The sequence below is a fragment of the Seriola lalandi genome, unplaced genomic scaffold (genome assembly GCF_002814215.2).
Source record: "Seriola lalandi dorsalis isolate HSWRI2012SDOR001 ecotype SW California unplaced genomic scaffold, Sedor1 jcf7180002054736, whole genome shotgun sequence".
In the NCBI taxonomy this organism is placed as follows: domain Eukaryota; kingdom Metazoa; phylum Chordata; class Actinopteri; order Carangiformes; family Carangidae; genus Seriola; species Seriola lalandi.
In genome coordinates this window covers 2,303,980-2,315,213 of record NW_019525289.1, presented here as the reverse complement: position 1 = coordinate 2,315,213, position 11,234 = coordinate 2,303,980, and the positions used below count along the sequence as shown (strand labels likewise).

Below are 11,234 nucleotides of genomic sequence, written 5' to 3'. Positions count from 1 at the left end.
TAATGCCTGCACCTGCGTGCTTTTTTCCTCTTAAGCCTCCAGTTGTGCATCGATAAGTGAAAGTTTAATATAACCCTGCGTTAGGAATATGTGTGCATTTCCGCACAGAGGTTCACAAAGTGGACTTATAAAATCTTAGTTGAAAAAAAAAGCTTCTAAAGACATCAGTTAAGGTGACTGTGGAAAATGCTATAAATATAATAATATAATATAATAATAAATATAGTCCCAGAGTACGAGGAGTCTAACCTAAACCGCTCTTGTTTCTGTAGCCTGGGGACTGTTTAGAATAGATCAAGGCAACAGTAACACATTTTCAGAAATCTGCAACATGACTTTTTTTTTCTTTTTTACTTTTTTTTTGTTTTCAATACATCAATACAACCTCTATACACACAGGAAACAATGAACAAATGAGCAACAGGTTTGCAGACAGGTGATCTGCAGAGGTGGGAAACTCACTGAGGACATAGTGTACAGGTATAGCAGTGTAGTACGAGGTCAAAACAGTACACAAAAGAACTTTATTATTGGTCATCCATGACCAAGACCAGAGGACGAAACGTGTCGGCCTAATAATAATGTTCTTCTGTATGCTGCAGGTGTTGTTGGAGTGTTTACCTCTTTAGACTTTTTCCTTTCTCCATGCACCTTGGAAGTAGGTGAAGTTTTGCCAGAAATCTATACTTTGCTTCTACAGCAGTGTTGTACAAGGGTACAAGAGGTTTTTCATGGCAGACATCTTGACTTTGAAAAGCACAGGTGTAACTAATGACAGTAATGATGGATTAGTGTCATTAAATGATGAGAAAGCCATAGGAGTGAGCCAGCATTCATCCATTTATGTTGTTAGTACACCTGTGCTTTTCCTGTTATAACAGTGGTTCCCACCTGTTTGGCTTGTGACAGAAGGATCAGAGATGTTCAAAATTATATTAAAATATGGTAGAAGACGCAAAGAAACAAAAATGTTTAAAAGAAGAAATCCTAAAACATGAGGAAGGCCACAGGAGAAGCTGCAGAAACTATACTGGAGATATACGGTGGGCAGTCGCCTCTGTTTCGGGGGGATAAACGGTGGACGAGAGAGCGGAGCATGTGGGATCAGCAGCGGTGCGACTGGAGCCTCCCACCTGCACCAGCCCTTGGCTGGCCCTGACAGCGGCCCAGCAGCAGCCCCGAGACGGACAGACAGAGGCCAGTGACAGCCAAGACAACACAGGTAACATTAGGCCAATAATGTTTCTAATGATTGTTTGAATGACAGAAGTCAAAAGAAAAAAGTTTTACTTTATGAAGATGGGTTTAGTATGCTAACGGTTGAGCCGGTAGTTAGCTCCTAACAATATAAGATAATAGCATATGCGGAAGCGGCCTACATGTCAACAAACACTGCCACTGCCTTCAGAGTAACGTAGTGCTGTCGGTGTTTATTTTTCTTAGCGGCCCTGTCTTTGGACGGTGTGGCTGAGAGCAGAGGAGGAGAGGCAGTTACTGCGGTCTCTAAAAACTCTGTCACCTTTCATTGCTCTTTCCATAACAACAAGTTCACAAACAACGAATTTACCAAGTAAATCTATTCAGTGGGGCTGCAGCAACTAGTAACTATTTTCACTTTCAATTAATGTGCGGATTATGTTCTCGATTAATGTTTTGTCCATGAAATGTCAAAATCTTCAGAATGTATGTTTTGCAAGATCCAAAGATATTCAGTTTACTCTCATTAGACAAAGGAAATCAGCAAATCCTTTCATTTGAAAAGCTGGAACGTGCAAAACAATCAATCATCAAAATAGCTGCTGATCAATTTTTTTCACTGACAAACCGTTGCAGTTCTGCTATTCTAAACGTGTCTGACAGAAATATGTATTATTTGCTTTATTCCTTATCTTATTAATGGTATTATGACCCCTCAGCTCTACATTTGATTTACCCTATGATAAGGTCAAAATGTCTGCAAATTGATATCAGGCGAAACCTTTATTTAAAAAAACAGCTTCATATTAAAAGCAATGGATAGGGCACATGTATGTAATAATCATTTCTCTCTTGTTTGCATCATAATGTTTGGAGTTTATTTGTGTTTATTTGAGTTTATCTCCCCCTGCACCAAAGGCCTTTTTTCACAGCAGACATTTCAACATGTCACAGTAGGAAAAGCCCAGGTGTAACTAATAAAGTTAATGATGGCTGAATTGCTTTTAGCTTCAAGACTCTGGTATTGTTTCAGGCTGGCTCGCTGTCACACCATCAGCCCTTACTGGAGACACTTGAATAGAACAGAGCCATTGTTAATGTTATTAGTAACAACTGTGCTCTTCCTCCTATGACAAGTCAGAATGTCTGTGGTGAAAAATGCTTTTTAATATTTCTGAATAACTTAACTGCACCTGAGGAGGGAGAGAGACGGGACGGCAACTAAACGAGACCAATACCAGCTGTTTTCTGTATCTAGTTAGGAGATGAAACCGCTCTACAATTTTTCATGGAGAATATGTTCTTTTGTGAATTGTTTTCGCCCATCTGGTTTTGTTTTCGAGCAGCGTCCCAGAGGACTTGTTTACAGCTCTTTGCATCATCTTGGGAATCAGAAATATAACTCCAACTCTCAGATATACAGATGAAAGGTTTCTCTGCTTGTTTGTGTATTTCTCTCAATCTCAACAATACGAGGTACGGCCAGAGGTTTTACAGGCTGTCACATAGTATGTCCAAGTTTTAATGCAGTTGGTGCAAACGTGGAATTATACTTTATGAATGTCAGGGCAAACAGTGATGAGAGGGTAATATTTAGCATTAATTTTTTACCCCTGTATAAATTGTACTGAGCTGACTACTGCAGAGATACCGTAGGAAATAATGCAGACCAAAAACCAGACCATGGTCAGTAAAAGGTCGATACTGAGCACCACAAACACACTGAGTACAAGATTATAGGGATACCATAGGAAATAAAAATACCATAAAGCGAAAGAGGACCCATGTGAACCCACTATTAAGCACTAAAGACACTGTTAGTTATTATATAGGAACATTACAAAACAGTGTAATATATATATATATATATATATTTGGCTGACATATTTGTCACAGTTGTAGGTTCAATGTCTTGCTCAAGGACTTTTCAATATGTGGACAGGGGGGGACCGGAAATCAACTGCCAAACCTTTGATTAGTGGCTTACTCACTCTTTGAACTAAGCTTCACACATGGCACAATGTGACCTCTATTTATTTCAACATGAGGATAGTAGGAAAATGCACAAAAAGGTATCAGGAAGAAGAAGTAAACCACTGTAAATATGACACTGAAGATTAAGAACTTATTAGGAGTTTCTGAAAAATACCATAGCGATAATGAGGGATCAAGATAGATAGACAGTAGATAGATACTCTATTGTAGATAATGTAGATCAACCACACTCATACCATATGGTTGATTATGGTTTGAAGGAATCCTTCATAAAGTCACTGATAGCATATCAGCTGATACTAATACCTAGAGTAGTATTCTGAAAACAGTTCTGACTAAAACTATGACAAGTCACAAACTGTTGATCATCAGCTTTCCATGGTGAAATCAAAGGAGATCAAAATGCTCAAACGTATGAACGGATCAGTAAAGATCACAAACATCGGCGCATTAAAAATCAATTTAGGATATTCATAGAAAATAACATAGCAAAACCACAAGTGGTAGAAAAACCATAAAGAAGGGATAAGGCAGGTCCTTTATACATATGTATGTTAACGTGACTAATCTAACTTGACAGCGTGACAAAGACTTTAATAATCCAACTGGAACATTAGAAATTATAGCACGTATAAAGTCACTTTAACTTATTATCACTGTTGGGAGAAGTACTAAGAGGTATGTTTCTTAAGTAAAAATAGTAACATCATAAGATCTGCACTCAAAATGTTACTCAAGTAAAAGTATTATCAGCATTTAATAATAAAAGTAAAATGCACACATATGATTATATGTTTAACTGATGCACTGTCTGAAATATTTTTTACGTTGCTTTAAGATGCTAGCCTATGTAATATCTTAATCTCCAAGGTAACTAGTAACTATAGCTGTCAGATAAATGCAGTGGAGTACAACATACACAATGTGTGTGAAATGTACTGTAGTAGATCCAGGGCCGGATTGACCTCCTAGGGGGCTCCAGGGTAAATATATGTTGTTGTGCCCCTCTTGACCCCGACTGTAGCCTACTGTACATGGCAGTTTCATTATTTGTCCTGGCAACCAGAAACATACAAGTGCTCTGGAGCTGAAATGATTAGCTGATTAGTTAATAAGTTGATTGACAGAAAATTAATTGGCAAGAATTTTGATAAAAAAATCTTTAAGCATGGCAAAAATTCACTGGCTCCTCAAGTGTGAATATAACTCAGTTTTCTAGTAGATTCAACATCTTTGTGTTTTTGACTGAGTAAAAAACAACTATTTGTATTGGTAATATCTTGGGCTTTAGGGAATAATGATTGGCATTTTTCTCTATCTTCTTTACACTTTATATACTGAACAATTGGATACTGTTATGATGGAAAACTTCTACCATGATTGATGTTTTCTGTGTGTTACTGACTCGACACAGAAAAGACTGAAGCTATTTGATAAAACAAAGTGTTTAAATGAATGAGCTTGATATAAACTAAAACAATTCAGGTGTTAAAGGCAGATTTTGGTGGATGGAGGATCTATCATATCAGTGGTTCAATTTCTAACTGTAATCTCTAGAGACAGTTGTGTGTGAAAATCCCATGAGATCAGCAGTTTTAGAAAAACTCAAACCAGCCCATCTGGCACCAACATCATGTCACGGTCAAAGTCACTGAGATCACATGTTTTCCCCATCATGATGTTTGAAATGAACATTGACCGAAGCTCCTGACTTGTATCTGCACGAGTTTATGCACTGCTGGTTGTTGGGTTTGAGAGTCTTTAAAACAAAACGTAATCAGTTTTCTTCAGGGCTGTGCATGCTAAAAAGGGTTGTATCATTTCACAAAAACAGAGTTGTGTGAGTGAATATTTGTTAGAGTGCCCCAGGACATTTGCCAAAAAGTGGCCCAGTTTTGCTGAACCCACCCCTCAGTAAAACAACATATGTGGGTTACACTTATAAAAAGCGCCGTTAAGTCCCACAGACACCTACATTGAGTGAAAACTGTAAATTGGCTGCATCCCATCTCCTGTTTAATAAGAAAAAAAAGCGCGTGCGTGTCCCTGCGTGCGCGCGCGTCCAGCTAAGCAGATGCAGCCAGTGAGCTCGCGGTGCGGAGACAGTGGGGAAGCACAATCCGCGTGCAGCCAGCGCGAGGCAAAGACCTACCAACAAGCAGTGAACTATGACTGAACACAAAACGGTAAGAACAGCGCTCCAAATGTAACTTGTAATGTGTGTGTTTTTTAAATGTTTTAAATGACCTGTCGTGACGAGAGTCACGTTAGCATGTGATTTATGTTTTGTTATACTTGTGAAAGATCGCAGGAGTCGTCCTCATGCAGATTGAATGGTTTTATTAATTAGTTAGATCAACACTAAATTAGCTGAAATGACTTTTGTCTTTGGACATTGATATAATACATCACTGTTAATGTTGGAAAGCTGTCTCAGAATGACTCCAGCTGAGACATGAACCATTGTTTGCTGGATGGAAGATGTGCAGTCATGACTTAAAACACTAACTTGTCAAGAGTTTATGATAAATGAGGAAAGAAATCTCCCTAGACAGAAAAAAAACACTTGGACAAACTTCCACCTTTTGTTGGGCTAAGAAATGCTATTATCAGCTCTAATTTTACCTCTCTATCTTGGATTACACAATAACTTGTTTTTATTGTGCAACAAGGATTTGAGGAAGGCAATTAATAGACATGCTGCTATATAGTGCAGTGAACTCTTACCCAAATGGTTCCCTGTGATATTTTTTCCTCTTATTACTTATGGGACTCTTCCTTTCCACTCCTCTGCAGTGCACTGATTTATGTAATGTAGCTGGAATGAAAAGTGCTGCGCAGGGGGTGGAAATCTGGCTTACTGAGAGTCAAACAGATGAGGAGGCTTGTTTTAATCATTAGTCTCATGGTATCACTGACATGAAGCTTGTGCAGGGGAATCAGGGTTTATACTCGCAGGCATCGGCCAGTGTTCCCATTGCACAGAGGTGTGTGCAACGAGGGTTGAAACGCAGTTAATTTTATTATTTACCCCATTTAATCTTATACATGTGACTATTAAAGCTGCAATAAACCAGATTTGTACTGTTCCGTAAAGCACAAAATTACCTTAACATGCCTTTGGGAGGTTGATCAGGTTGTTGATCAATAGCAATGACTCACAGATTATTTTACCAGATGCTCAGATTGTTTGTTCAAGTGCTCAGATGGAGCATGGCGCTACAAGCGAGAGACAGAACTGAGCCAAGATTTGTTTCGCCCTAAAATATTTGTTTGCCCTGGCAGTGTATGTTCGCCTCGATTTCACATCAGGGGGAAGAAAATAACAAAAGCATTTCTCTATGAGTGGATTGTTTTCCTATCGCTGACTTCTCAAAATGTAAACAACGGTTTCAAAATATGTCATTTGGTTACAAGTGAAAGTATGAACCCCAAAGCTGGAGCCATTGATTCTACAAGAGGTTGTGAGGCTTAACATTACTTGTCATTTCTTAAGTGGTTTGCCACAGCATTTATTTACTGTATGTGGCAAAATAAATGAATAACAAAAAAAAAAAAAAAAAACGAGTGAAATGAGGCCATGCTGCCAGGGAAAGGACTGATTCATAAGGAATACAAATTTTTAAAAAGCCTGACAGTAAATTCTGGCCTTGGAAACAGGCTGACAAACCAATCTCAACTCAAGGTCCACTTATTCTGGGGCTTTCGATCATGTCACATGGTCTTCATCAGGTCTTCACTTCTTGTCAATCTTGGTTAAAAGTTGACAACATAACCGTTCATCTCTGGCCTTGGAAACAGCAGCCGACAAAACAAACCTCTTCTGTGACATGGTCAAAGTGGATCTTGAGTATTTGGAGAGAAATGAGAGTAAATCACCTAAATATTAGAACAAAAGTGTTTCCATACAAGACTTATACAAATGCAAATACTACGTCACCTCACTTTCTTGCTTTATTTCTGTCTCCATTTTAAAAGTAGTAGTTGGACATTTTGTGCTTATTCACCGTCCTGCCGAGAGTTAGATGAAAAGATCAGCACCACCCTCGTCTTCATCAGCCAGAGGCCAGTTAGCTTAGCACAAAGTCTGGAAACAGCTAGACTGTCTCAAGAAATGTCTAAAGTAATTAGCATAAAAGCATGATGGAAACAGCTGTTGATCCAAAACATCTGTCGACTTTTGGAAATTTTATCAAATTTTGAGCAGCATTTAGATGGAAACAACAAATTGCAGTAGTTGAGGGTTAATCCTAACCCTCAACTACTGCAATTCCCTCTGGTGGCCAGTAGAGGTCATTTAAAGTCATAGCTTTGTTGCTCTTTAATACTCATGTTTACATTACATAGAGCAAGATGACCTAATGTATTTAATTAAGAGTTCAGAGTCACTGAGAAACTCTGATCATATGGGACTTATTAGTGTTAGGCAAGAAACTAATTTGCTTTCTGTTACATAAATATTTGTTACCATGTCTCTAAAAAAACAGCCTGGAGTCTGAATTTGTCACATCCGATCTCTTGCTAGTTTGAACTGTTGTTTTATGACAGTCGAGCCTGTGTTTCTAGCATGCTGATGAAATGCTTCATCACTTGTTTTTCTCAGCCGCCCGCTCCCTACATGCCTTTCACGGACATTAACAGTGATTGCCCTACAAGCAGAGCTCATTTTGGTTTGGTTCAGAAATGTTATTCCTGGCCAGAGGTGCGTGCTCTTTTGCAACACCCAAGGGTGACACAGCTGGGTAATACGACCCGCTGCGAGTATTGGAGGTAACTGTTTCAACATTGTTCCTGGTGTGTATTAACTGCAGGCCAATGTCTTTTTAAATCATGTTTACTTGGGAAATTATTACAACTCCCCGAACTTTTCTTCTTAGCACAGTCCAATGAATTAGTGGGATTATAAAAGTTCCAGTTAATACATGGAGGGCAGTTTATCTCTACATGATGATTATAAACTCCAGATTCTTGCTTGGGGTTATTCTCACATCTCACAGTACATGAATGGAAAACAAATGTACTAGAGAAATGTGTGCGTGCATGCTTGCGTGCGTGTGTGCATGCGTGTGTTTAGCCTGTTTGGTTTAGATTTTAATCCATATTTAGCTGCAGGCAAACCCTCCTTCTTCGTCTGAGTTGAATGATTCATTGACTCGGTTTTGGATAGTCATCATATCTTTTTATTAAAGTAGCTATCCCACAATGTAAAGGTGAGATGTGTGTAAAAATCTATGTGATGGCTTGTAAATGTAGCTTAATATAAACAAAGAGTACCAATTTCTAGATAACTTATAAGTGTGAAACCCCATGTGCTTATTAATGGTTTACCAACATTTATAACTGCATTATTACTGAACAGACATGTTATTACCGATACATTTTATTTAAACACCGCACCCTGACACATCAAAGTCTTTTATTCAACCCCACACAATGGGAATTTAACTTAAGAATGTAATAAAAACGACTCCTTCCATCAACATTTCACATTTATTGTACTGCTCTCTCTATATTTGTACTGTTTTAACTAATGCACACAGATCAACAACCAGTCAAAATCCGTTGCTGTGTCTCAACTCAGATATTTCACTCAGTGCACTCACATGTAGTACACTGTGTACTCAGTATACCGACTGCTGTGGTGCATGAATTTTGACGGGCCAGTGTTGTCCCAAATCAAACACTGCCATTGTGCTCTCACCGGAAATGACGATCGCAACATGTGACTGCGATTGTCACCCACCTGCCGGCTGCTTTGCTTACTTGAGTTAACTTGAACGTTTTAATTTCTGTGTCACGCGACAAGGAAATTAAGCAGCCATCGGCGCCGACGACGTATTCTCTTTCCTCGGCAAGTTTGAAAAAACACTGATAATCCTTCCCCTTCCAGTGTGTGGCCAAGATGGCGACCATTGAGGGTGATGAGTGTCCATCATTTTACACTCAAATTTTTCATCGTTTTGATTTCACCATCTGGGTACTTGCACTGCATGTTGCCGTTCTCGTCAGTGTGACCACACTAATGCTCTCAAAATAGAGAGTGTGAGTTATGAAGTGAACGAATTGAGACACAGCATGTGTGTAAGTTAATAAATATTACTACCATAATAAGTGTGTAGTTGTTAATGTTAATAAACAGCTTATAAAAGGATTTTAGTCCAGAAGAGAAGTGATCAAACAGTCCATTAGACAGGTCTCTCTATTGAATATAAGAGCTAAAAACACGGTGTTGTGCCACAACCTGGCAACCCAAAAGTTATGACTGATCAATAAAGTATTAGTAATTTGTTTATTACAGCTCATAAACCCTTTATTAATAGTTCCTTATGAGAAAGTATAAGAGAAGTAAAACCAAAACAATGATCCAAAATAGACCAGAATACTTCAGAGTTGAGTTGACCTGCAGAGCTGCTTATATTTCACTGCTCGTGTGACTCTACAAGTGACCGTTCACATAACACATAGTCATTTCATCTATTTGAAATATAAAAATGTTTAGTGCAGCTTTAAAATAGAGAGATGCACCTCTGCCGGTTATGACAACTTCTTGACATAGTTGAATCCAACCTTATAAAACTGTTGCTTTTTTTTTTTTTTTGCTCCTTAAAAGTTTATAGCCTTGAAATGAAGACACAAGGCTTTTATAAAGGATAACACAATAAAGCTAATTAGTTTTGAGGTCCACTAAGAGGTCCTCAGTGGGAGGCTGGAGTTGCAGCAGCAGAGTTTTATTAAATCAATACAGCAGCGATATTGCAGCATACATATTGCTAAATAAACCCACCAACAAAGAGGAATTGTGTAAGAAAAATTAGATTATGTCAAATTAAAAGTATACTTCTTACAGGGCGTGTAGCCACAGCCAGTAGCAACAACATGCACTGCTTTTGCATGAGTTTGTCTTGGGACGCGTACACTAAAGAGAGGACCAGACTATGTAGAGGGAGTTGTTGCTATAAAGTTTAAATATTATTACTGGTAGTCACCTAAGACTAACATACAAGCATAACAAATATAGCAGTTAAATTGAAAAGATCTGTCAAGATTGATGACGCTTCGCAGAATCGGCGAAGCAGACGTGCACACAGGTTTCGCTCGTTTCATCTGCTCCCAGAGGAAAACAAATTTACATTTCAAAGTTTCAGGTCAAAAATCTCAAAGAGGAGTTTCAGAGGGTTTGGAGGCCCGGCTGGAAACACAGGGAGACATGTTGAACGTGAGCTGATCGTTGGTTTGTGTTGTTCAGAGTTGTTTTGGCATGAGTACATGTTGTAAAGTTACAAACACAACCTGGACCAAGGGTGTGTTTACAGTTTTGTCAAATTTTCTAATAAGCTTCTTTTTTTTTTTTTTTTTCTTCCTTACTGTACTCTCTTGGCTTCGTTTGCTCCCCTCCCGTCCCAAATGTATTTGCAATTTGATTCCAGAAATTTCACAGTCCAGTGGAGAAAGCTATTATTTTCTAGCAGTGGTATGACTCAAAAATCTGGACCCTGTACATCTGCAGCCTCATCGGACCCCTGCCCCTTTTTATACATCCATTTCCATGAGTGTACAAATAACTCAATCAAAAAGTAAACACATTATCAGTGTAATCAGTAGTTAGTGTTTATAATACAATTAGAAAGTGAGGTTTTAGAACCTTATTTCTGTTGCAGTTTTTTAGTTCATCATTATACCTCAACATAAGACAAAGTTGACAAGCCATTTAAGTGTAACCCTTACACCAAAGCTGCCTCTTCAGGAGTGCATGTTGGATTTCAATTCAAGAAACTTTATTTGTTCCCAGGGGAAAATTTAAAAGGCACATAGAGTAGACGTAAAAACAGACTCTCTCTCACACACACACACACACACACACACACACACAAAAAACAAAAAAACAAACCAGTGCGAGACAAACTATACACATAAAGAAAAACGCAATAATGACATGAAACACAATATTAGTGCAAAAAAAAAAATCAACAATGGTGCAAAAACAATAACCTGTCGCTTTGGAAACCAACCCCCCCCCCCCCCCCCCCCCCCCCCCCCCCCCC

The 11,234-nt window shown here is 38.6% G+C and overlaps 1 protein-coding gene across 1 annotated transcript in view; it reads left to right on the top strand.

The window, feature by feature from the left end:
• The first annotated feature begins 5,185 nt into the window (after positions 1-5,185).
• Positions 5,186-11,234, top strand: part of glis1a (GLIS family zinc finger 1a) — a 46,411-nt gene continuing 40,362 nt past the window's right edge. The window contains exon 1 of the mRNA XM_023424437.2: positions 5,186-5,378. The gene's annotated coding sequence lies outside the window, so the exon portion shown is untranslated. The remainder of the gene's footprint in view (positions 5,379-11,234) is intronic.